General features: G+C 38.1%; 1 long non-coding RNA gene across 1 annotated transcript in view; it reads left to right on the top strand.

The window, feature by feature from the left end:
• Window positions 1–27,681, top strand: part of 1700109I08Rik (RIKEN cDNA 1700109I08 gene) — a 29,631-nt gene extending 1,950 nt beyond the window's left edge. The window contains exons 2-4 of the long non-coding RNA NR_045936.1: window positions 3,737–3,830; window positions 26,128–26,180; window positions 27,613–27,681. This is a non-coding gene — a long non-coding RNA (RIKEN cDNA 1700109I08 gene). The remainder of the gene's footprint in view (window positions 1–3,736; window positions 3,831–26,127; window positions 26,181–27,612) is intronic.
• The last annotated feature ends 233 nt before the right edge of the window (window positions 27,682–27,914 follow it).

The raw sequence follows: 27,914 nt of genomic DNA on the forward strand, positions 1-27,914 counted from the left end.
TCCGGTGTCCCACTTGCTTCTCTCTTGTCCTCTTCTTCCCTCTGTCTCCACATTCCCTTCTCCACTCTCTCCAGGCAGTCATGGCTAGCCTCTACTTCCCTACTCTCTCCTTCCCTCTGCCTTTCTACAATAAATGCCTTAAAATCATAGACTGCCTCTTCTCATCTGGTCCCACTATGCTGGAGCAATGGAGCATGTATCTGTCTAAAGAGCCACGGTGGGTTTCGTTCTCAGCCATGGTTCTCAGGAGCTCTCCTCCTGCCCTTTTCCCTTTGGACCCAGGTCAGGGCCAGCACTGAAGTCCCCCTACTCTGTTGTCAGCTCTTCCATGGCATGCAGCGGCTTCTGTGGTGCCCAAGAGCTAGAACCTGCTGTCCCTAGACTCTGTGCAAGCCCAGGGACCCCAAGCCAACTCCTGCAGGTTCCCTGGGGGACCCCACACTGTGCTTCTCTACCTCTGGAGCAGGATCCTGCAGCTTCTCACAGCCCCCCAACTCCGAGGCAGCATGAAATACACATAGTCAAACTTCCCATGTCCTGCATCACACAGTGGCCCGAGCCCTGATCATGACGCAGGTCACAATTTTAACCCATATGGAGGTTCATTTCTGGATCTTCATTCTATTCCATTGATCTACATGCCTGTTACTGTACCAATACCATGCAATTTTTATCACTATTGCTCTGTAGTACGGGGTCAGGGGTGGTGATTCCACCAGAGGTTCTTTTATTGTTGAGAATAGTTTATGCTATCCTGGGTATTTTGCTATTCTAAATGAATTTGTCAATTGCTATTTCTAACTATAAAGAGTTGGAATTTTAGTGAGGATTGCATTAAATCTGTAGATTGCTTTCAGCAGGATGGTCACTTTTACTATATTAATCCTGCAAATCCAAGAGCACGGGAGTCCTTTCCATCTTCTGAGATCTTCTTTGTTTTTTTCTGCAGACACTTGAAGTTCTTGTCAAACAGATCTTCCCCTTGCTTAGGTAGAGTCACACCAAGGTATTTTATATTTGTGACTATTATAAAGGGTGTCATTTCCCTAATTTCTTTCTTAGCCTGTTTATCCTTTGAGTAGAGGAAGGCCACTGATTTGTTTGAGTTAATTTTATATCCAGCCACTTTGCTGAAGTTGTTTATCAGGTTCAGGTGTCTCTGTTGATATTTTGGGAGGTCACTTAGCTATCATATCATCTGCAAATAGTGATATTTTGACTTCTTCCTTTCAAATTTGTACCCCTTTCATCTTCTCTTGTTGTCTAATTGCTGTGGCTATGATTTTGAGTACTAAATTGAATAGGTAGGTAGAGAGTGGGCCTTGTCTTCAAATATTTTTTCTTTGTTCTGTATATTTAATGTTTTGATTACTATGTGCTAAAGGGATTTTTTTCTGGTCTATTCTATTTAGCATTCTGAATGCTATTTGTATGTTTTAAAAATATGTAAAATAGTCGGGCATGGTGGTGCACGCCTTTAATCCCAGCACTTGGGAGGCAGAGGCAGGTGGATTTCTGAGTTCGAGACCAGCCTGCTCTACAAAGTGGGTTCCAGGACAGCCAGGGCTATACAGAGAAACCCTGTCTCAAAAAAAGAAATATATATATATATATATATAATACAATATCTTTTAAAGAATCATTCATTACTGTGTAGATCCTTTCAGAGGATAGTTAAGCTAGGCTCCCATCTGTAAGCATAACAGAGTATCTTTAATAATGTCAGGGATTGGTGCTCTTCTATGGGTTGGGTTTCAAAGTTGGCCAGTTATAGTTTGGTGATTCCCTCAGTCACTGCTCCCTTTTTGTCCCTGTATTTCTTTTATACAGGACAAATTTTGGGTCCTAAGTTTAATGGGTAGATAGGTGTCCTTATGTCTCCACTAGCAATTCTTCCTGGCTATAGGAGGTAGCCTCTTCAGGTTCCATGTCTGTAGTATTAGGCGTTCCAGCTAAGGTCACCCACACTGACTCCTGGGAGCCTCCTAGAGATTCTCAGTTCTCTGGGACTTCCTAGAAATTCTTCCCATGCCCCTCCCTTTTGGAAGCTGCAGATTTTCATTCATTCTCTTGGCCCTCTGGACCTCTCTCTTGTCTCTCCCCACACCTGATCCTGCCCTTCCGTTCTCCTCCCCCTTCCCTCTCACAGTTTTCTTACTCCCTCTGCCTCCTATGATTATTTTGTTTCCACTTTTGTCTCAGTTGGGATTTTATTTCTGTGAACAGACACTATGACCAAGGCAACTGTTATAAATGACATTTAATTGAGGCTGACTTATGAATTCAGAAATTTCATCCGTTATCACCAAGCAGGAATATGGCAGCATTCAGTCAGGCATGGTACAGAAAGAGCTGAAAGTTCTACATCTTGACCTGAAGTTTTCTAGGAGAAGACTGGTTTCTAGGCTGCTAGGATCTTAAAACTTATACCCATAGTGACACACCTACTCCAATATGGTTACACCTATTACAACAAGGCCACAGCTCCAAATAATGCCACGCTCTGGGTCAAGCAAACCAGGAGACCTTCTAAGTGTGATTCAAGCATCCTCATCTGATCCTTACTTTTTGTTTAACTTCTTTTGGACAATGGGCTGTATCATGGGTATTCTCTAATTTATGGCTAATATTCACTTATCAGTGAATGCATATAATGAATGTCCTTTTGGGTCTGTGTTACCTCACTCAGAATGATATTTTCTAGTTCCATTTGCCTGCAATATTCATGATGTCCTTGTTTTTAATAGTAGAATAGTATTCCATTCTGTAAATGAATAGTACATTCTGTATCTATTCTTCATATGAAGGACATCTTGGTTACTTCCAATTTTAAGCTATTACAAATAAAAAGACTATGAACATAGTGAAGCATGTGTCCTTGGGGTATTTAGAAGCATCTTTTGGGTATATTCCCATGTGCTGCAGATGCAGATACCCACAGCCAAACACTGGACAGAGTTCACAGACTCTAAAGGAAGAGATGGGGGGAGTAATTGAAGGCCCTGAAGAGGATGAGAACTTTACAGAAAAATCAAGAGAGACAACAAACCTGGAACCCTGGGAGCTGTCAAAGACTGAGCCACAAATCAACCAAAGAATGTACATGGGCTGGAATGAGCACATATGTAGCAGATGTGCAGCTCAGTCTCCATGGCTGCCTTGCCTAGCCTCAGTGGGAGAGGTGGCACCTAGTCTGACAGAGACTTGAAGTACCCCACCCTCACAGAGCAGAAAGGGAGGAGACACAAAGGGAGGGACTCTGTGAGGAGGGACCTGGACGTGGAGCAACATATGGGATGTAAATGAATAAATAAATAGATAAATAAATAAATGCAAAAAGAAAACTTTGTTATTGTTTATACTCACAACCTAATTAATAGTAAAATCTGTAAATCTCTTCTTGGAAACTTGCTGGTTACATTGACTTGGGAATGACTAAGAGGACTGCCATTATTCTTTGTATACTCCATTGCAAATTCCTCAGTCCCATCCTCAGCCCTCTGGCAGACTAAAGGGCACCTAATGGGCTACTGGTTTTGCAAGCCATTTTTGGTTTGCTTTTCCTATTTCAAGTAAATGCTTTTGAGTTTAATTTTCCTAAGAATATTTGAAGCAACCCATTTCCTTCAGTAATATAAGAATGTTTCAAGTTCATAAAGTTGATTTCCTGGTTTTGTTATATATTAATCAAATTAAATTCATTTCTGAATTCTGATGTGCAAGCTCCTATTTCCAGATCTCCTGCAGGAGTGGTGTCATTGAACCAATTTACTCTCCCAGCTTCCTGAGTAGCAGACAGTATCTCTCCATACTTTACTAATTGTTTACAGGTATCATTTTCTTTTATCTTTGTTAGCATATTTATTAATATACATGTAAGTGTTTGAGAAGGAAGGTTTGTCTAAGTGCACTTGTGGAATTCAGAGACAATTTTCAGGAATCTGTTCTCTCTTCCACAATCTAGGTCCCAACTTATCAACAGGCTCCTTTATTGTCTGAGCCATCTCATTACTGAATTATAGCCTCAATTTTTAAAATTAGAAATTACTCATTATCATTTCATATATGTATGTATGTATGTATGCATGTATGTATTGCACTGCAGACAAATGATGTGATCATTCATGTTATGGTGTGAAGGCCATAGAACAACTTTGTCAGATTGGGTCTGTCCTTCCATCTTCATGGGATTTCTAAAGATAAAATACAGGTCACTAGGCTTGCATGGTGGCATGGAAGATGCAATTATCCATCTTTTGGCATACTTTTTAAAAACTATTTTTATTAATCCATGTTGGGAGTCACTTCTGTTCTGTAAGATGTATTTTTATATGTTGTATCTTTGTTGTTAGATGCAGTATTAAAATAAACTTGTGGTTCTTATTAAATATCATATTTAAGATATATCTCAAATACATGTCTATGATCACTTAACTTACGACTTTACTTCATTTAATATGTGACTTCACGTTTATGTCTAGGTCCCAGTGAGCAGTGGTTGACAAACTAAATAGAATACAATAGAAAAGTTCAAGAAAAGCAGTTTTCTAGATGGAGTGGTAAACCCACTGGTTGTTCCCTGACACTCCCTCCTCTATTTAGTCCAAATTGATCTCTAGATTTTGCAGCACATTGTAGAAAAGTATACATCTGTTTGTCTGCCTTTCTATCTATAATTATCTGCTTTTTAGCTACCTGTGATCATTATCAGCAATGGAATAATAAGTAGCTTCCAAATTTTTTCTTGAAAGGGCATGTCTTCTCTGTTTCTTCTTATGAATTTCATTCAATACGCTGGATAATAGCCCACAATGAGGTATACTAGTTAGAAGAGAATCTTGCATCATGGAAGCAGATAAGATTGCAAGTCAAATGTAACAGAGGGAGAGAAGAAGAGAACCAACAAGTGTCTTGTTAGTGACTCTGTAGTAGATACTTTTGCCGCAGTAAAATGACTGGCACAATTTTTTTTCCTTTCTTTTGTTTTTTTTAAATTAGATATTTTCTTCATTTGCATTTCAAATGCTATCCCAAAAGTCTCCTATTGAATACAACAATGTATGCTTTTTTTTTTTTTTTTCTGAGACAAGGCCTCATCCTATAGTACTGGCTGATCTGAAACTTAGTATGTATCTTAGGCTTGTCTCTCCCGCCCCACCCCCACCCCCACCTCCCCAAGACAACAGGGTTTCTCTGTATAGCCTTGGCTGTCCTGGAACTCACTCTGTAGACCAGGCTGACCTTGAATTTAGAAATTCACCTGCCTCTGCCTCCCAAGTGCTGGGATTAAAGGCATGTGTCACTGCACCCGGCTAGCCTTGTCTTAAACATCCCTCATTCTCTTAAATTATGTGATTATAAGGTGTATCACCTGAGTGGCTTAGGAATGTAGATTTTGTTTCAGCTGCTGAAAAGGTACTACAGGGGTGGGGCCAGAGATTGCGATAAGAATTCAGCTCAGCTCTGATCCAAGCTGACAGGATGAAGTTATAGAAGAGGAAGTTAGAAGGAAGGATGAATGGGTGTGTCAGTTAAGTTGTGAAAACAGAAAATACAAAAGTCCAGTAAAGCAAGCTGATTCTTGGAAATAATTAGGCATGGTAGTTTCAGGTCAGGGTGTATTTTTAAAGTTTATTCTAGGTAGAGGTTTTAGAGGGTAGCCAATCCCAGAGAAATCACCTCTGGGAAATCAAGCTGATGTTTATCTATTCTCTAGTGATGGGGTCAGATAAAGTAAGTTTTATTGGTAATGAACTGGTCTGACAGTCCAAGGTTAGGTCCAGTTGATAGAAAGTTCTAAAGGAGCCTGGCTAAAGTTTGGTTAATTTTACATTGATACATCTTGAATTTAAAATTAAATCAATTTTGAGCTTGTTAAAAAGTATCTGGAATTTTAAGAGTCCAGCTTTTATTGATTATCATAAATTCTGGTTGATGTATCTGAAATGGATTGTGCTCAGCATTGATGGTCATACATGCAAAAGCAGATGTAAGGGGCTGGTATTGAATACTAAAGTGAAGGAAAGAGATTAAGACTGAGAGAGATTAGTAAGCATAATATTGACATATCTATGAGGTTGAGTTTCTTGGCAAAGGATAAAGCATAGTTGGAGAAGAGAAAGCTCCTTGGGACAAATCCCGGAAGCATGCCAACTGGGGAATGCATGCCTTGAATTGATTCTCTAGGCCTGAAGATGTTTTTCTTTTGGCTTTTTTTTTACCTTTTTAATTTCTCAGAAGAGAATTGGTGTATGGCTAAAGGAATGTGGAGGGTATTTGATAAACACATTTACCTCAAAATATTTTCTCTTGTTTTTCGTATTATCCTTCCCACAAAATAAGTGGCAACCTTATTCATTTTTCTCCATTGTTATTGAATTTGAAGATTCTTTGAAGTCTTGTTGCTGTGAATCATTTGTCCTGGATCTTTGAATTTTCTTATGTTTAAGTGCATCTAGTTATTGCTTTATTTCTCTAGTATATACTGGTACTTAGACAAAAAGTGGTCAACACACACAGAAAAATGTGCTTGCTTTCACTGAAAAATAAAAATGAGCCAACACATGAAGCTTCTGCATCAACCTCTTGCAAGATCCAACATCTAACATTATCTAAACATTACTTGATCCTTTGTGTACATCAGTGTAGTCAATGAGTATGTAAATATTTTAGTAGTTGACCCTGGGTTAGCAATGTAGGAAAGAGTAAATACTTTCTTAATTAATTCATGTGTTTCTGTCTCATTCTTTTGGAAGAGACCACAGGAATAAATAAAGGGAGTATTGCAAATCACCAGAGGAAACAAACTACTGTGCAACAGGGTGTGTGGTGTGGGGTGTTATTTTTTTTCCAGTGTTGATACAAGAAGATAAGTTGATTTCTACAGTACTTAAAGCCTCATCTCCAAGATTGCCCTCCTACTGAATGAAGTGTTAGCCCCAGGAGCATGGTTTGGGATATGTATTAGTGACTTTCTTCTTTGCTTTGATAAAATATCCAGCAGAATCAGTTTAAGGAACAATGGGTTTATTTTGGTCCACATTTTAATGGAATACAGTATACCATGAAGATATATAATGGTAGTATGAATAGCTCAAAAACAAGGCACAGATAGTTCTTTCTTCTGAAGGCAGAAAACAGATAAACAAAGGTTGGTTCTTAGCTTCTTTTCTCCCTTTTCTCTTTTATTCAATCTTTAACTCTAGACAATGGGGTGATGCCAAACACATTCAGAGATTTGTGTCTTCCCACCCTAAATAATCCTCTCTGGAGATGCTCAAATACTCACCCAGAAGTGTGTCTCCTAGGTGATTCCAAGTCTAGCCAAGTGGACAATGAAGATGAACCTTACAAGGACTATTGCCTGGGACATTCCCATTATCCAACTTGTAGGTCACAATGTAGATATTCTAATGAATAAAATAATCTTTTCTATTACATAAAGATGACAATATATACATTGCCTATGTAACTGTTGTGACTTTTCATACCAAATGTATTTCTATTCCATCTGTTTAATCTATGTATTTTTTGGTAATATATAAAGTATTGTGTAGAATCTTAAAATACAGTTATTTAAAACAAAAGTTCCATGGCTGACAAGTTAATAAAAAGGAAGGAGGGAAAAACATAATTCTAAACTTATGATTCACAGCAACAAGACTTACCTTAGAGTGCTCAGGTATAAGATAATACAGTATAGCTTGTATGTACATTCAGTGAAAGTCCAAACTAACTTTTTCTTTCAATTACTGTAGTAGACTACATTTCTTTTTTCTTTTTTCCGTGAAAATGATTCATTTTTTTTTAATAAGGTATTTTCCTCGTTTAAATTTTCAATGCTATCCCAAAGGTCCCCCATACCCACCCCCCCAATCCCCTACCCACCCACTTCCCCTTTTTGGCCCTGGCGTTCCCCTGTACTGGGGCATATAAAGTTTGCAAGTCCAATGGGCCTCTCTTTGCAGTGATGGCCGACTAGGCCATCTTTTGATACATATGCAGCTAGAGTCAAGAGCTCCGGGGTACTGGTTAGTTCATATTGTTGTTCCACCTATAGGGTTGCAGTTCCCTTTAGCTCCTTGGGTAATTTCTCTAGCTCCTCCATTAGGGGCCGTGTGACCCATCCAATAGCTGACTGTGATCATCCACTTCTGTGTTTGCTAGGCCCCGGCATAGTCTCACAAGAGAGAGCTATATCTGGGTCCTTTCAGCGAAATCTTGCTAGTGTATGCAATGGTGTCAGCATTTGGAAGCTGATTATGGGATGGATCCCTGCATATGGCAATCACTAGATGGTCCATCCTTTCGTCACAGCTCCAAATTTTGTCTCTGTAACTCCTTCTATGGGTGTTTTGTTCCCATTTATAAGAAAGGGTAAAGTGTCCACACTTTGGTCTTCGTTCTTCTTGAATTTCATGCGTTTGGCAAGTTGTATCTTATATTTTGGGTATCCTAAGTTTCTGGGCTATTATCCACTTATCAATGAGTACATATTGTGCGAGTTCCTTTGTGATTGGGTTACTTCACTCAGGATGATACCCTCCAGGTCCATCCACTTGCCTAGGAATTTCATAAATTCATTTTTTAATAGCTGAGTAGTATTCCATTGTGTAAATGTACCACATTTTCTGAATCCATTCCTCTGTTGAGGGGCATCTGGGTTCTTTCCAGCTTCTGGCTATTATAAATAAGGCTGCTATGAACATAGTGGAGCATGTGTTCTTCTTTCCGGTTGGGACATCTTCTAGATATATGCCCACTAGAGGTATTGCGGGATCCTCCGGTAGTACTATGTCCAATTTTCTGAGGAACCGCCAGACTGATTTCCAGAGTGGTTGTACAAGCTTGCAATCCCACCAACAATGGAGGAGTGTTCCCCTTTCTCCACATCCTCGACAGCATCTGCTGTCACCTGAGTTTTTGATCTTAGCCATTCTGACTGGAGGGAAGTAGAATCTCAGTGTTGTTTTGATTTGCATTTCCCTGATGATTAAGGATGTTGAACATTTTTTCAGGTGCTTCTCAGCCATATCGGTATTCCTCAGGTGAGAATTCTTTGTTCAACTCTGAGCCCCATTTTTTAATGGGGTTATTCGATTTTCTGGAGTCCACCTTTTTGAGTTCTTTATATATATTGGATATTAGTCCCCTATCTGATTTGGGATAGGTAAAGATCCTTTCCCAATCTGTTGGTGGCCTTTTTGTCTTATTGACGGTGTCCTTTGCTTTGCAGAAGCTTTGCAATTTTATGAGGTCCCATTTATCGATTCTTGATCTTACAGCACAAGCCATTGCTGTTCTGTTCAGGAATTTTTCCCCTGTACCCATATCTTAGAGGCTTTTCCCTACTTTCTCCTGTATAAGTTTCAGTGTCTCTGGTTTTATGTGGAGTTCCTTAATCCGCTTAGATTTGACCTTAGTACAAGGAGATAGAAATGAATCAATTCGCATTCTTCTACATGATAACCGCCAGTTGTGCCAGCACCATTTGTTGAAAATGCTGTCTTTTTTCCACTGGATGGTTTTAGCTCCCTTGTCAAAGATCAAGTGACCATAGGTGTGTGGGTTCATCTCTGGGTCTTTAATTCTGTTCCATTTGTCTACTTGTCTGTCACTATACCAGTACCATGCAGTTTTGATCACAATTGCTCTGTAGTACAGTTTTAGGTCCGGCATGGTGATTCCACCAGAGGTTCTTTTATCTTTGAGAAGAGTTTTTCCTATCCTCGGTTTTTTGTTATTCCAGATGAATCTGCCGATTTCTAATTCCTTGAAGAATTGAGTTGGAGTTTTGATGGGGATTGCATTGAATCTGTAGATTGCTTTTGGCAAGATAGCCATTTTTACAATGTTGATCCTGCCAATCCATGAGCATGGGAGATCTTTCCATCTTCTGAGAACTTCTTTAATTTCTTTCTTTAGAGACTTGAAGTTCTTATCATACAGATCTTTCACTTCCTTAGTTAGAGTCACGCCAAGGTATTTAATATTATTTGTGACTATTGAGAAGGGTGTTGTTTCCCTAATTTCTTTCTCAGCCTGTTTATCCTTTGTGTACAGAAAGGCCATTGACTTGTTTGAGTTAATTTTATATCCAGCTACTTCATTGAATCTGTTAATCAGGCTTAGGAGTTCTCTGGTGGAATTTTTAGGGTCACTTATATATACTATCATATCATCTGCAAAAAGTGATATTTTGACTTCTTCCTTTCCAATTTGTATCCACTTGATCTCCTTTTGTTGTCTAATTGCTCTGGCTAGGACTTCAAGTACAATGTTGAATAGGTAGGGCGAGAGTGGACAGCCTTGTCTAGTCCCTGATTTAAGTGGGATTGCTTCCAGCTTCTCACCATTTACTTTGATGTTGGCTATTGGTTTTCTGTAGATTGCTTTTATCATGTTTAGGTATGGGCCTTGAATTCCTGATCTTTCCAAGACTTTAATCATGAATGGGTGTTGGATTTTGTCAAATACTTTCTCAGCATCTAACGAGATGATCATGTGGTTTTTGTCTTTGAGTTTGTTTATATCCTGGATTACATTGATGGATTTCCATATATTAAACCATCCCTGCATCCCTGGGATGAAACCTACTTGGTCAGGATGGATGATTGTTTTGATATGTTCTTGGATTCGGTTAGCAAGTACTTTATTGAGGATTTTTGCATCGATATTCATAAGGGAAATTGGTCTGAAGTTCTCTATCTTTGTTGGGTCTTTTTGTGGTTTCGGTATCAGAGTAATTGTGGCTTCATAGAATGAGTTTGGTAGAGTACCTTCTGTTTCTATTTTGTGGAGTAGTTTGTGAAGAACTGTAATTAGGTCTTCTTTGAAGGTCTGATAGAACTCTGCACTAAACCCATCTGGTCCTGGGCTTTTTTTGGCTGGGAGACTATTAATAACTGCTTCTATTTCTTTAGGGGATATGGGACTGTTTAGATAGTCAACTTGATCCTGATTCAACTTTGGTACCTGGTATCTGTCCAGAAATTTGTCCATTTCGTCCAGGTTTTCCAGTTTTGTTGAGTATAGCCTTTTGTAGAAGGATCTGATGGTGTTTTGGAATTCTTCAGGATCTGTTGTTATGTCTCCCTTTTCATTTCTGATTTTGTTAATTAGGATTTTGTCCCTGTGCCCTCTAGTGTGTCTAGCTAAGGGTTTATCTATCTTGTTGATTTTCTCAAAGAACCAACTCCTCGTTTGGTTAATTCTTTGAATAGTTCTTCTTGTTTCCACTTGGTTGATTTCACCCCTGAGTTTGATTATTTCCTGCCTTCTACTCCTCTTGGGTGAATTTGCTTTCTTTTCTTCTAGACCTTTTAGGTGTGTTGTTAAGCTGCTAATGTTTGCTCTCTCTAGTTTCTTTTTGGAGGCACTCAGAGCTATGAGTTTAATGAATGTGGCTGCCGTTGTATTTGGAGCATAGATATTCAGAATTGAGAGTTCCACTTGGAGGATTTTACCTTTGATGAGAACGAAGTGCCCCTCCTTGTCTTTTTTGATGACTTTGGGTTGGAAGTCAATCTTATCAGATATTAGGATGGCTACTCCAGCTTGTTTCTTCATACCATTTGCTTGGAAAATTGTTTTCCAGCCTTTCATTCTGAGGTAGTGTCTATCTTTTTCTCTGAGATGAGTTTCCTGTAAGCAGCAAAATGTTGGGTCTTGTTTGTGTAGCCAGTTTGTTAGTCTATGTCTTTTTATTGGGGAGTTGAGACCATTGATATTGAGAGATATTAAAGAAAAGTAATTATTGCTTCCTGTTATTTTTGTTGTTAAAGTTGGCATTCTGTTCTTGTGGCTGTCTTCTTTTAGGTTTGTTGAGGGATTATCTTCTTGTTTTTTCTAGTGCGTGGTTCCTGTCCTTGTATTGGTTTTTTCTGTTATTATCCTTTGAAGGGCTGGATTTGTGGAGCGATAATGGGTGAATTTAGTTTTGTCGTGGAATACTTTGGTTTCTCCATCTATGGTAATTGAGAGTTTGGATGGGTATAGTAGCCTGGGCTGGAATTTGTGTTCTCTTAGTGTCTGTATAACATCTGTCCAGGCTCTTCTGGCTTTTATAGTCTCTGGTGAAAAATCTGGTGTAATTCTGATAGGCTTGCCTTTATATGTTACTTGACCTTTTTCCCTTACTGCTTTTAGTTTTCTATCTTTATTTAGTGCATTTTATGTTCTGATTATTATGTGTCGGGAGGAATTTCTTTTCTGGTCCAGTCTATTTGGATTTCTGTAGGCTTCTTGTATGTTCATGGGCATCTCTTTCTTTAGATTTGGGAAGTTTTCTTCAATAATTTTGTTGAAGATGTTTTCTGGTCCTTTGAGTTGAAAATCTTCATTGTCATCCACTCCTATTATCCATAGGTTTGGTCTTTTCATTGTGTCCTGGATTTCCTGGATGTTTTAAGTTAGGATCTTTTTGCATTTTCCATTTTCTTTGATTGTTGTGCTGATGTTCTCTATGGAATCTTCTGCACCTGAGATTCTCTCTTCCATCTCTTGTATTCTGTTGCTGATGCTGGCATCTATGGTTCCAGATTTCTTTCCTAGGGTTTCTATCTCCAGTGTTGCCTCACTCTGGTTTTCTTTATTGTGTCTACTTCCCTTTTTAGGTCTAGTATGGTTTTGTTCATTTCCATCACCTGTTTGGTTGTGTTTTCCTGTTTTTCCAAAAGGACTTCTACCTGTTTGGTTGTGTTTTCCTGTTTTTCTTTAAGGACTTGTAACTCTTTAGCAGTGTTCTCCTGTATTTCTTTAAGGAGTTATTAAATTCCTTCTTTATGTCCTCTACCATCATCATGAGATATGCTTTTAAATCCAGGTCTACCTTTTCAGGTGTGTTAGGGTGCCCTGGACTGGGTGAAGTGGGCGTTCTGAGTTCTGATGATGGTGAGTGGTCCTGGTTTCTGTTAGTAGGATTCTTACGTTTACCTTTCGCCATCTGGCAATCTCTGGAGTTAGTTGTTATAGTTGTCTTTGTTTAGAGATTGTTCCTCTGTTGATTTTGTTACCCTCTATCAGCAGATGTGGGAGACTAGTTCTCTCCTCTGAGTTTCAGTGGTCAGAGCAGTCTCTGCAGGCAAGCTTTCCTCTTTCAGGGAAGGTGCACAGTTATCTGGTGTTTGGACCTCCTCCTGGCTGAAGATGAAGGCCCAAAACAGGATCTTTCCCAGAAGCTGTGTTGCTTTGGCCAGGAAGGTGGCTGGTTGTCTAGAGCCGAAGATGGCACAGCCTCAGAAGCTCTCTGGCTCTTGCCTATCCCAGAAATGGCTGGCCTCTGTATTCCACACTGTCACCCGTGCAGCCTGCCCTCCGCGGAGTCCTGGAGCCGAGGAGGTTCCTGCTGGGGCCTGAGGCAGAAACCTCTCAGGCTGGGCGGACCCCTGTGCTCTCACCAGGAAGGTGGCCGGTTGTCTGGAGTTGAAATTGGTGCCACCTCATAGACTACATTTCTAACTACATATATTTTACAGACTACCATTTAGCCTAATTTTAGATATTCAATATGTCCAGTCACCATGTTATAAAAAAAAAATGGCAAGCATTACATTTTATGTATCCCTTCATGAGCCTTCTTGCTTACTCCCTCATTAAAGTTTTGGTGAGCACTTAATGTAATCTGTTAATGTCCTAGCTCTTATAATGTGTGGTGAGCAGGTAGAAATATCCAATATGGAATTTCTATATGAGGAAAAATAACTCAACAAATGTTATTTACTGAAATTGGGGAAAGAACTAATATTCTTCCATGACTTACTATCCTGTGAGGAAGAACTTGAATGAGTTCTTCACTTAAAAGAAATTTATCTGTTTCATATAACTGACTTCTCTTTATATGGGGTACTTGAGAGGTGTGTGTGCTGGTTTAACAAAGCCATGAACTCATTATTTCTAAATCTCAGTGTAAGCAATCCATTGACCTAGCCAACAACTCTTCTCTATCACCAAGGGAGCTTACAGCTATAAGTTGAATCAAATCACTGGCTTTGTATTAGTTCACAAAGACGGAGCTAGTAAATGGATTCTTTTATTTATTTATTTATTTATTTATTTATTTATTTATTTATTTATTTATTTTGGTGGGTGGGGGGTTTGAGACAGGGTTTCTCTGCGTAGCCCTGGCTGTCCTGGGACTCACTCTGTAGACCAGGCTGACTTCAAACTCAGAAATCTGCCTGCCTCTGCCTCCCAAGTGCTGGGATTAAAGCCATGAGCCACCATTGCCTGGCATGAATGGATTCTTATTTCTACAAGTAGTTTCTCTGAACTAGAAAGTTGGCTGAGGTAGGCTAATTTGTATGTGTTCACAGGAAGGATTCTCAACTGGTGAAGAGGTTTATAAGACAGTGCTTTGTAGAAGTAACTTTTCTTCTCCTGTTGTAATTGTTATCTGGAAGTTTCCTGACATTGCCTGCCTACCTACACCAGAAGGCCAACTCTTTCAAATTCAGACTCCAATTTGAGAACCTGACCTAAGTTTTAACTCAGGTAAACTAACAGGCTGGTGCCTAGCATTAGTTTCCAAGTTATCCCTCAACAAACTTGAGCCTAGCTCCAGTCTCTAGCCTCACCCAAAACAAGACCCAAGTCTCCAGGTTACACCCCCAACAAGACCAACATCTCCAGGTTATTACCCCAACAAATCTTCACTTCCAGGTTACAAGTGACCCCTGCCTAAAGAACACCAATGCAGAGGGAAATAAAAATTAAGTTTTTTGGTTGATTCCTACAACCAGCCAATTATGTTAAAGGCTATACTAACTTTCCAATTAGAAACTTGCATACTTACCTCCCCCAGTTCTCTACCCCTATTTGCTATAAAGTCTTGTCCCAATAGATTTTCAGGGCTTCTCTCTCAACCAAAACCAGTCCTGCATATTGTTGATGAGGTGAGAGGCCCAAAATAGCTACAACAGAATAAAGACCATGGGATGAGTTACTTTGAATCATGTGATGAGTTACTTTGAATCAGTTCCTGTCCGTTTTTTTAGGGATCGCTAACACTTCTGTGGTACTACACACCTAGTCCTGGAAGCTTCTAGCCTCTATACAATCTTATCTATGACTAGAATGTTTTCAGCCTCTGAAATCTGTTACTGTATAAGCTCACCCTTTCTAATTTTTTTCTGAGCTCTGACTGACTGGTTCAACTGAGCTGTTCTGGCTCAAACTCCCCTCTATGATGACTGATACAATCTGGCTTTTTTGGGCTTCTCCTCAATTTCTTTGTTTGACCTCAATCTAGCTCTAATAATCTCTTCTAATCTGGCTCTTTCTCATTCCCTCCTCATGCTGTCTTTACCTGTGTATAGTTCGTTCTCTTCTCAACATTATAGTTCTCTGTCAAGCTCTCCTAGTAAAACTGCCTTCTACTGTGCCTCTCAATTCTACTAACCTGCCCTCAATTCTATTGTACATCTGTAGTGCACTCTTTCCTTCCTGTACTGTCCATCCATAAGTAGCTTTCCTTTCCTCTGTTTTCATGAAAGTTGGGTATATTCTATTCTGTCAAATCTTTCTCTGATTCATCACTTTTTCTGTCACTCAACTAGACGTCACTTTCAAATATGAGTGCTTCCTACTACAAACTAACTTTACCTTCATTGTTGTGGATTAAAGGTGAATACTAAGGACCTGTCTGTATTTCAGCCAGAGTGATTAAAGGTGTATGCTAAGGACAGAGCCACACCCTAACTAGAAACAAATTTAATGTCCTATAACAGTGCTTTTAAACCATTCTTTCAAAATACTGGAATAGTTTGTATTGGATTTCATTGCATACCAATATTTGCATGACTGTATTTGAGTTAGACATAGAGATGATGGTAATTTGACAAGGTTTAGTGTTAGCATTCTGTTTAAACCCCACAGTTACCTGGCAACAACCAGGTATGCTCCTCCTCACAGTTACCTGGCAACAGACATGTAAGCCTGACCTACTATAAAAGGAGCTGCTTGCCCCTTTCCTCCCCTCTCTCTTTCCCTCTTAGGCTCTTCCCTTCCCACATCACTTCCCCATTCCTTCCCCCCCCCCTCTCCATATGTTCATGGCTGGCCTCTACTTCTCTACTCTATCCCTCTCTCTGCCTTTTTCTGCCTCTACTACCCTCTTAACTCCCCTCCCCATACCCTGAATAAACTCTATTCTATACCATACTGCTGTGTGGCTGGTCCCTCAGGGTGAAGGGATGCCTTGGCATGGGCCCACTGAGACATCTCCTTCCCCCACACCTCACCACACACACCTATAGAACAATCTCTTATCTCTTTATCTTTAAAAATGCATCATTTAATACTAGGTACTAATAACACTATTTAACTAGAAGACTCTAAGGTCCAGGCTTCACTTGTTAGAATTATAAACTATAACTTAGAGAGAAAGCCAAGTTATTTTTTTACTTTATCCACATATTTCCCTTGGATAACTACAGATTTAGAGACTAATAGTGAAAGTATTATCAAACTACTGCAGAGAATTTTTTCCTAGTGTACATCCCCACTATAGTGAATATTGTTACCATGTCAACCCAAATGCTATGCCTATCATGAAATATATTTAATAAATTATTTTTATAAGTTACTGTTCTGATTCTGTGATAAAACCCTCTGACAAAGGTAATTTAGGGAAGAAGGCTTTTGTTTTGCACTAATATTTCAGTCCATGATGACAAAGAGGGCATGAAAGAAGAAGCTGAAAACTAGTGGAGGATATTTGTGTATACTCGCAGGAAGCAGAAAGCAAGAACAGGAAGTGTGGTGGGTCTATAAGCCCTTAGAGCCTATTGTAGCGACTTGCTTCTTTAGTAATGTTTTACCTCCAAACTACTTTAGAAGCTCTTAAACAGCGCCTCCAAAGGGGAGATTAATTGTTCAAGTATATGAGCCTATGGAGGGTATTTCTGACTCAGACTACCAGAGTATATCATATATATATATATATATATATATATATATATATATATATATATATATATATATATATATATGTGTGTGTATATTTGAAGCCTTTGCTTTTTCAGACGTATTTTTCATGTACTTATCACTTAGGTGGAAACGTGTATATCTTCTTTCCAAGAAACTTTTCTCTGGCTACTTTCCAGTAGGGTCTCTTTACTACATTTGTGGTTGTTATTCTAGATCGATCTTTTTGTATTTATTTTGCTTGTTTTAATCTCTATTTTAGTGTTATTTATTGTTGTGTGATTTGTTTTTTGTATGTATGTTTCTGTATTCAGTATGAGGATTTTGAGCTGATTCATGTTGGTGCATATATCAGGAGTGATTGATTGTACCCACAGTGTGTTGCTAGTATATCAAGGAGTGCCAAAATATTTATCTAGAACAAGGTGCTGAGACTCTGTATTGAAATTTGCTAAACTCTATAGTCACAGAAGCAAAAGTTCTACACTTGACCAAAAAAAAAAAAAAAAAAAAAAAAAAAAAAAACCTACAAGAAATTCATGAAATGTTAAAGGGGAGAAGTACTACAATAGTGGATTGTGAAAGTAAAGAAGCTCAATTGCTCTAACACTTTATTTTTATCATTTTAGTCAATCCAGCTAAACACATGGAATGCCATTTTTCAAAAAGACTTTGACTTGCAAAATAACCCTCCTAATAAGAACTATGGTAGATGATTTAAACTTACTACTATTACTTTTTATATACTGTATTATAATGCAACATAGTATTGTCATCAGGATAGATAAACCCATAAATATTATTCTACATGTACACATTATATATTTTATAATCATATCATGCTGTGTTTATTTACTTGAGATGGGGAACTTATTATTTAGCTCTGGTTTGCTTGGAAGTCATGGAGAGTCTTCTGCCTTATAAGTGCTGAAATAAAAGCTGAAATGCGGCATCTGAGTCTGTGGGTGCAAACTCTATGATGTCCATCCATTGAGAAAGCACCTGCACTAGCCATCATTCAGAAGCCATCTCATTCATAGCTTGAGATTTGAGCACAATATTACAAATACTTGTTGATATGAATAATTACAATGAACTTATTGTTAAACCCACTTTGCCCTTCTTCAATACACATTATTAGATGATATATTAACATCTTACGTGTGATTGCTTTTAAAATTTTGAAATATTAATCCACACAGTGGCCAGTGGATCTTGAAAGTGGTTTGCACACATTCCATTTTCTTTCTAGATTTAGAACTTTAAGATCCTTTCATCATCTATGAATTGTGGTTTCTTCAGAAAATAGTTCATTTGATTTATATTTGAATATTTATTGCTAGAAATTGTTTTACAAGATCCTTTCACTTCTACCCTCAGTTTGGAATCTATAGTATGGTAGCATATTTTCCTGATGCATATGTGTATGTTCACATGTACATATATGTGTATGTATATACATATATGTGTGTCCATATATACAAACACAGATACATATCTGTATGTCTGGATATGTAGATATAATTGCTTGCATTTCAAAGAAGAAACTTTCAGCTTTGTTATTTTTATAATATATTCTTTTTTTTCTGTGTCTTCTTTCATATTTTTGAACACTTTTGCCTCAAGTATAAGAGCTTTTTCTTATTTTTGGAAGAATTTAATAAATTTTATAATTAATACCTCAAAAAGTTTGATTGTGAGTTTCCATCTACATAAAATATATAATTATATATTATGTATTACATATAAATGACATTTTATATACATAGGTAAATAAATAAAGTGACACAGGGTTGTTCTTGCAGAATGGTCAGGTAGTGCTCATTGTAAATCCACATCAATCCTCCTGCCTAATACAATATTTTTAAATTGTGAGATTTTCATTGTAGAATCATTTGGGAGTAGTTAAGCTCTTTTGCTTTTATTTGGAAAATCTTGGATTCCTGTGTAGTGGAACTACTTCTAACAGCAGTTTTATTCGTTATCCAAGGTGTCCTTTTGACATAAAATAAGGGGAATGTTCTTCACGTTTGGTCATTTTCCCCTAAATGTTCATATATACATTAGTCTTTCTGGCTGACATCTACCTTTGTTTTCCAGCATGAATTTGTCCCTACACATTCAGCTTTAATTGGAAGACTTCAAGAATTTTTAATCAAATACCTAGAAAATTCAATCAAATAAGTCTCCTGCTAGTCCCAATCTGACATGATTGGTACAGTTATTCTGACTTGGATGGCACATCACCACTGTGCTGTAGAAAGACTCTTTACATAGTGTGTATAATCACCACCGGTCAATGAGAAGTCTATGGCCAATGAGTTTAGCTGGATTAGAAGGTGGGACATCCAGAAGACAGAGAGATAGGATTCTGAGAAATAGTCAGGCATGGGAGATTCACTCCAAATGCTGAAGGAAGCAGTTGAGTGACCTGAGGAGAGGTAACTAAACACATGGTGAAACTTGAACTAATTTAAATGAGATAGTTGAGTTATGAGCTAGCAGAATTGAGCCAAGCCTTATGGTTTAGGCATTTATTCATACATATGAAGTCTCAGAGTCATTATTCCAGGGAACAAAGAGAAAGGGTGGAAAAGCCTATGGTCACACCATGCTAGACCTAGAGTTGAGACAGAGAAAGAAGAGAGCAAGGCCTGCAAGTGACACATAAGGGTCCACTCCTTTGCTCAAGGACCTCCTCATAGTGACCTTGCCATCTAAAGGTCAGCTGCAAGTCCCAACAGCACCACCTAGGGAACAACTATTTAATGTGTATACCTTTGTTAGATGCCTTAATGAACTTGGCAGTGCCATAACAATGCAAAATGGTACCAGCAGTGGGGCTGTAAAGCAAGATTATCAATGGGACTTTGAAATGGAGATTGCAAAAACAAATTAAACAGTCAAATGTCACACCCTCCTGAAGGCTCTTGGTTCTTCCTCCTTAGCAGACAAGTTGTCCTGTGAAATGTTGAGAAAAGCATCCCATGCCATCACAGGCTAGGCAGCGGCCTTAGTCTGTCTCAAGCCCAGCTGACAGGTCGATACCACACTCTTTCCTTTTAGCCAGGGCTTGTCTCACCCACGCCAGCTCTGTTTCTCCGGAGCTCCTGGCTCACTAACTTCCCATGGTTGGCTGTTGCCACTTATTTCCCGTGCTTCCAAATTCCTGTGGCTGGCTGGGGTGCACTCTGGCACACCATGCTCTGCCTCTGTGCCTTTCTCTGCAACCCAGTTGAGACGCCACATGAAGGAAAACACTACTCAATCTTAGTTTAGAATCAACAGATGACACAATCGTTGGGCACGGAATCTAGCATCTTAATTTTACAAACTAATCTATGTTAGAAATCTTCTGGTGGGCGGATCCTCCATGAACCAACTGTCACCAGCTTCCTACATTCTGCCTGTGTCCCTTCCTCCCACAGTCCAAAAACAAGTTCCTTTCTCCTGAGTTCCCTCTTCTTCCCCTACCTGGAAGTCCTGCCTCCTTCTCACCCAGTAATGCTTGTAATCTTTTTTTTTGGGGGGGGGGTGGGGGTTGGGGGGGGTGGAAAGGGGAAGGTTCCACCAAAACAAGTCAGAGAGTGGACTGGTTAAGTAGACCTGCTTATGGTTTTATGACTGGTCCATTAAGCAGTGCTACCTAAGACTATTTGCCTTTTAATTGTTATATGTCTCTTGGTTTAGTTTATCACTTTTAATGGACCCGCCTCCAGGGCATTTCTTGTTTTTTCCTCAATTGGGCTTTCATTTTGTAGATGAAACTCCATAATTGATGTGCTCTATATCTTGTCTTGTATACCATTCCATCTTTAGTTCTAGAGATACAGTGACACATATGGCCATGTATTTATGCACTCATACATTAGCTGTAAGATGCACTCATACACTTAGCCAAGAATTAGCTTAAAATAGCGTTTCTTTCTAACTTGGAGACGCTGTGTGGGCTTCCTTGGAAGGTGTTTTCTATTGTGACTTTGAGTCACCCTGGGGCATGCTTATTTTTTTCTTAAACACTAGAAATCTGTGTCTCTGCCTCCACTTAATGTACATGTGCTGGTAAGGAGGGGAAGTAATCCACTCCTTAACATTACACAACAAGACTGTGGGACTTTGTGAGCTTGCAGATGTTGAGATGTTCCTGGTCTTTTGTGTTCTCATTTGGTGACCACACAGGCTTCTCTATTTTCCTTGGGACATTTCTAATCCTGGAGACTTAGAACTGGATATAGTTCAAGGTAGGATTCATACCTGCTATTTCTGTTTCTTTGGAAACATAAAAACCTGTTCCTTCTAAAGTGGAGGCTGGAAGCTTTTTGGCATTAGTGTATAGGTTTTCACTTCTTGGCTCAGCCTGAAAATATACTAAATATTGTACTAAGTCTGCCACTTCTAAGCATGAGTTAGGGACGGGCTCTTTTTTTTTTACCTTGATGAATCTCAGCCACCCAGAATTGTCTCCATTCTTAATACAGACTGGGAGACTTTCTTTACGTGTTACACTTCTAGTTAATAAAAATATTCCAACACCAGTGGGAAGTTGTTAGGCTGCCTAAGTCATCATTAGACAAAGATGATCTAGTCCTTGAAGGACAGCACTGAGCTTAACATTTTTAATACAGGTTTTCCTCGACATCTTCCTTGAAAATAAAGGTCTTAAACTTTGCCAGCTAATAGTACTGCTCCCTATTATCATATCCAGGAAAAAAAAAAAACCCTGCTTATTCAAAGAGAGTGGAGCCTGAGAATGGAACGTTTGCCAAGTTCCCACCATTGGAGCTTCTGTCCAGGAAGTTTCATAGGAGATTTCATAGGAAGGACATTGATTTGAGGTCTTAACTAGGTTACTGAAAAAAGTAGTCTTAAGAAGTAGACAGAACTGGCTTCCATTCCATACAGGGTATCAAACTGAATTATCTTGGGTACACATTGGTGAACTTTACTGACCTCGTTCACTCTGATACTGGTTTGAAATATCCTGATGAGCACATTTGTATTATCCTCAGCAGTACTGGAATCTATGATTCATTCTGTAGATCCCATAGAAACTGGTCATTAATAAGGACCAGTCCCTTCTTGTAGGAGCACTCATCCATCCAGAATTGATCATTTTACTAGACGCACAGAAAACAAATGGCAATCCAATGCTGTCCTCTTAGCATACCAGAGACTACAAGGTTGTAATACATGGTTGCTGAGAGGTGTTGAGGTTAAAGGAGGATGCAGTTTGGTAGTAGCTATATTGACTTATTTTTTTTTTTTACCTGTGGCTTGGCATTGCGGAGGAGTATGACTCTTCCAATTCATGGATAGGTAAAAAGAACTAACTTTTCTCCCCAAGGCTAGATCAGTCATGTGTGCCTGCATATCTTGAAGTCTGAAGGCACTGATTATCAGGCTATCACTAATTCCCCTTTGTAAGCAAAAGTAGGGTAACACTTTATTGACATACAATTCATGTACCTTAGAATACATTCAGTTAGATGATATAAGTTAATGGCTTTTGATATCCACAGGTTTTTATGTAAGTTATAATACACACGCATGTATACTTATTAGAATTTATGTGTCATTCTTCACACATTCTCTCATTTTGTTTGTAAAGACTTACCTACTCTGAAGAGTTTATAAAAGTAAATCATGTACCTTATTGTTTACCATAATCACCTTTAGTTTAGTACATTTACAGGGTACTATCTATCATCTATCTTTCATCTGTCATCTACCTAACTCTCATCTGTCTGTCTGTCTGTCTGTCTATCTATCATCTGTCTTTATCATCTGTCTGCCTTTCTGTTTTTCTCTGTCACTGTTGCTGTCTCTGGCTCTCTCTGTGTATTTACATTAATTTCTTAGTTATTGACAACAAATATTCCATTATACAAGTACACTATGTTTTGTTCATCTATTCATTCATTTGAGGGCATTTGAGCTGCTGTAAAATTATGTATTATAGAAAAATTAAGGTTGAAATTAGGTAATTTACTTTCTCCAAACTTCTTTCTTTTTTCCCATAAATGTTTTATTAACTCTGGCTACCTTGCTTTCCCATATAAGCAGCTGGATCAGCTAGCAAACTTGTACAAAAAAAGTAGCATAGATTTTTATCAGTATCGAGTCTAGAAATCAATTTATAAAAGCTGAGCTTACCATGGTTAATGTATATGTCAACTTGATTGGCCATGTAGTGTCCAGTTACTGGGTCAATTATTATCCTGGACTTATAAGTGAGAGTGTTTTCAGATGAGATTACTGTTGGGATTTTTAGATTTAGTAAAATTGATTGTTTTACCTAATTGATTTTTTTTTTTTCATTTCAATTGAAAGTTTGACTAGAACTGCTTTGAAGTAGAAAATTGGTTTTCTTCTGCTTTCAGACTTACTCTGAGCTCTTGGTTCATTCCCTGGCCTGCCAGCTCGCTATGAGGAACTAACTTTATCAGCTGGTCTAGTTTCCTGGCTCTGAGATTCAGAATGGAGCCATGGCATCGGCTTTTCTGTATCTCTAGCTTGCTAAGTAAGCATGCAGGGACTCCTATTGTCTCTAAACTATATGAGCAAATTCCCAGGAGCATCCCCTTAGACACATCTTAGTGGTTCTGTTTCCCTGAAGCCTGAGGAGGAGAGGCATCATAAATACAGTAGAATTTCTACTCCATGGATATGGGATGTCTTTCTTTTCAAGATTTACTCAATTTCATTCTGTAAGTTTAATAGTCTTTGATATAAAATTTATACTCTTTTGGTTAAAGTTCTTTGTATTACAGTGTTTTTGACAATTTTACAACATGAATCATTTTATAATTTCATTGCCATGTGGTTCAATGCAAGTATATAAGTGATTTTTGTGAATTAAACTTATTTTCTTCATTCTTTTTTTTTTTTTTTTTTGAGATAGAGTTTCTCTGTGTAGCCCTGGCTGCCCTGGAACTCACTTTACAGACCAGGCTGGCCTCGAACTCAGAAATCCTGCCTCTGCCTCCCAAGTGCTGGGATTAAAGGAATGTGCCTGGCCATTTTCTTCATTCTTGTTTAGCATATATTTCTTTTTCTACAAACAAACTGTGCCACATATAGACAGAAGTAATTTAACTTCTGTCAGTCTGGATGTAAGTTTCCTTTTATATCCTAGCTTACCTGAGTAGTACTTTTAGGAAAATATTGGACAGTGGTGAAAACAGATCTATAATTCTTCTTACTATTGATCCTCAAAGGGAGATAATCAACCCCTCACTACTAAGTATAATATTAACTAAGAATTATTTTTAGTTATTAGCCCATATATGTATAATCTATGTGTAGACATGTGTACATGAAAGGCCACAAGTAGTAGAGTCCACTGGAAATGGATTAAAAGTGGTTGTAAGCCACAGAATTTGGGCTCTGGGAACTGAACTTGGACCTCTGCAAGAGAAGTATCTCTTAACTACTGAGCCATCTTTCTACCCCCCTCTGTTTTATACAGTCAAGGACACAAGTAAACCCTTAGTATGATCCTAACTCAATTAACCTTTACAACATAAACAATCACAATAACCCCTCACAAACATGTCAAAGGATGAACAGTCCCTTCTAACTGTTCTTGAAGTATAGAGAAATTTTAATTCAGCAACATGGCTACACTGGCAAGGGATCACATCCAAAGACTTTCTAGGTCTGTGTGATCTGGCTGGAACGGAGACAAGTACTTAGTATATACCTTTAAAGTAAAAGTAGTTTTTAGAAGTCATGTTTTAAAGGAATGTCTCATCAAGGAGCAGAATAAATGATGAATCAGAGAACAATTTGACAGAATGAGTCAAAGATAGAATACACTCAACTCTAGGGAAAAATAGCTATTTAAGAGCCTTGCAGGGAGAGGGAGTCCATTGGGAGTCAGCACAGTGAGTGCAGTGCAGTGGAGTTGAGTTCCTTAATGAGTTTATGCAGTTCAGCGCAGGTTGACAGAGGCAGTTCAATGACCCAGGGTAGCGGAATGCTGAGGCAGGAGTGGGGGGGATGGGGAAGGAAGAGCACCCTCATAGAGCCAGGGGGAGGGTAAATGGGTAGGGAGTTTGTGGAAGAGAAACTGGGAAGGTGGAATAATATTTGAAATGTAAATAAATAAAATAATCAAAGAAAAAAATAGGAGCCAGAAGATTTGAACAAATTGCCAATGTTAATTTGAGGCCAAGGAGAGCAATGGAGTGATAAACTGAGATGGAATCAGTAAGCTTGGAGAGGAATTTGGTCCAGAAGAACTGAGTTGAACCAGAAAGCCAGAGTTCAGAAAAAGCTAGAAATGGTGAGCTTATTCAGCAGTAAGCCTCTGAGATAATGATTACATCTAGCAAATAAAAGTTACTTTTGTACTTTGCACTTAGGTTTGCCTCCCAGATGACTCTAGATCTCATCATGTTAGTAGCAAAAACTATCATAATAATGGTAAATAATTGTTTTTGCTGAAATATATTGCTAAAATATTCTGTATACATATTCATAATACATGCTATCTAGTAGCTATGATCATATATGTATATATGGACATATGATATATAGATATACATATACTCATGCATATACACATATGTATTTTTAGCATATAAATTACCAAAATGTTCATGTGTCGTAGCTCATGGTATTCACTTATGACCCCTTTTAACTATAAAATAGGAGTTTATGTTCTCTCTTTGGAGTTGACATTTTTCTCGTAGTTTTCTCTTTCTTTTAGGACATTTACAAATGTTTGTGAAGAAGCACCACTTACAGTTCTCACCTTTGTCCACTGATGTTCTATTCTGTTAATTTCTATTTTGTCCCACTTAATTCCTTTGTTCTGCTTATTTAAGTGAACTTTGAAGTTCAATTTCTGCTTTCTTAAGATTATAGCTATAGCTCATACACTTTAGTTTGCTATGTTTTCATTTTATTTGTCTCAAATTATTTTCTATTTCCCCTCATTATTTCCCAGTTTGATAATGGTTGAAGGTTGTGCTGTTTAACATTCACATGTTTTTTAAAATTTCCCAAACACCCTGTTTTATTGATTTCTAATTTCAATTTATTATGGTTGAAAAATACACTTTTCATGTCAGTGCTCTTAAGTAATTGAGAAATATATTTTAGCCTGTATATGCTCTAGATTTAAGGCTTTGTGTGATTTTATGGTCTTACAATGTTTGTATAATCATGGTTTTAAATATGCAATATTATTCTATTCAGGAAACATCAATGCCTGTGTTGATATGAAATTATTACAACAGGGATTAAAACAGGTAAGTTACTTTCATTTAATCAATCAAATGTTATGACCATGGTATCTTGGTAAATGTACATGATTAAAATTTATAATGAGGGCCAAACAGTACTTCTACTAATAGGTGATTTTCATTCAACATACGATTAAATTCACTTATACAAAAATAATAACTTTCATCTTTGGAGAACATTTGATGCATTAAACATCACAGTGTGAATAAAGTTTGATGTTGTTAACTTCTTAAAACCTTCCCATAAAAAGGCATTTAGTAAACAATGAAAGTGAATTTTCTGTTCTTAATATTCTTTCAATAATAAAGAGATTGTATCTACTCTTTAAAGTCATACACATTGCTCATATATTTTACTGTAGGAGGAAGGAAAACCAACATCAAAATCAGAAACAGGGAAATACATTCCTTTGTGCCTGTTTTCTTTGGTCCAGTAATATGTTTGACCTAGACTTTCTTTGGGATTTTTTTAGGTCCATTATCCACTGGTCAAGAGCCTGTACGGGCTACATCTTCTTTCTGCACTTCATTATTTTCTCTTTATTCTATTTAAAGTACAGTTTTGTGAAACTATAAGATCAGTAACAGCATCAGTACCTGAAATTTTGTTTGCTTGATGAAGCTTTTGTTGGTGTATGAAATCTACTCGAACATCTATCACGCTTCTTACGAGAAATTCACTATCCAATCTCTTTGCTCTGGTTCATTTAGGTGAGAAGTTGTTGAATATATTAATTCTTAACATTGTTACCATTTGCTTTCTATGTCTTGAATTTATTAATGTCTTAATGTTCTTGTATCTTCTGGAAAGAAGGGTTTTGGTTTCTGCTGGAAATTAGTGCTAATGATGACTAAACTATACTTCCTGCTTTAAGTGTCTGGTCATTTTGTCACATAAGAATTACTCGTGTTCTGCTATAGTTCCACAGGCCTCAAAGCTACTTACATACTACTTATAATACCTTTAAACAAAAGCACTTTAAAATTTCAAACTGTTCTTTGTTTATAACCCATCCCCCACACCCCCATCCCCCATTTTGGGATGTGGCTGAAAATCCTACTTTTTCTTGCTTCTTTTACAGTTCTGAAACTTTCCATGTCACATGTAAATATAGCTTGATTTAAAGATGTACCTTTTTTGTTCTTTCACATTCAGTTTTCTAGATGCATTTTATGGTCAAGTTTCTTGAGATTTAGAATGTTTAAAACTTGGGAAAACAACTCGCTGGTGATAAGCATCATTACTGTCTTGGAAGATTTCGTTATGTCTTCCTAAGCACATTGCCTCTAAGACATCTGAATATTTCTGTGTGTTTAATTTTTCGGTTATATGAGCTGGCACATTTTAGGTAATTTCTGTGGTTTCAGTTATGTGACCTAGTGCATTTTAGTTGATTTCTATGGTTCCCTTATTAACTGACATTACCTTCTCTTGCAGGGTACTACATTCCTGGTTTGGACTCAGAGAAAGGAATAGGTTTTATTAAATAAGGATATGTGATATGTCACTCTGTGTTGGGTGTAGTTTTAAAAGCATGCTACTGCCTTAGCCTGGGAGCTGCAACAGAGCTACCAGACCCTCCCAGATTAGCTGCTGATTGGCCGCTACCAGCATTGACCTACCTTGCCCAGGAGCTGCTGTGTGCTGGCCCTGTCCATCTCCCTTTTGTCCTACATGTCTTAGCTCTGGGTTGGTGGTAATCAGCCCTAATCCTGCCTCTCACTCTAGCTGCCTTATAC

This window comes from Mus musculus, chromosome 14 (assembly GCF_000001635.26).
Source record: "Mus musculus strain C57BL/6J chromosome 14, GRCm38.p6 C57BL/6J".
NCBI classification, from domain to species: domain Eukaryota; kingdom Metazoa; phylum Chordata; class Mammalia; order Rodentia; family Muridae; genus Mus; species Mus musculus.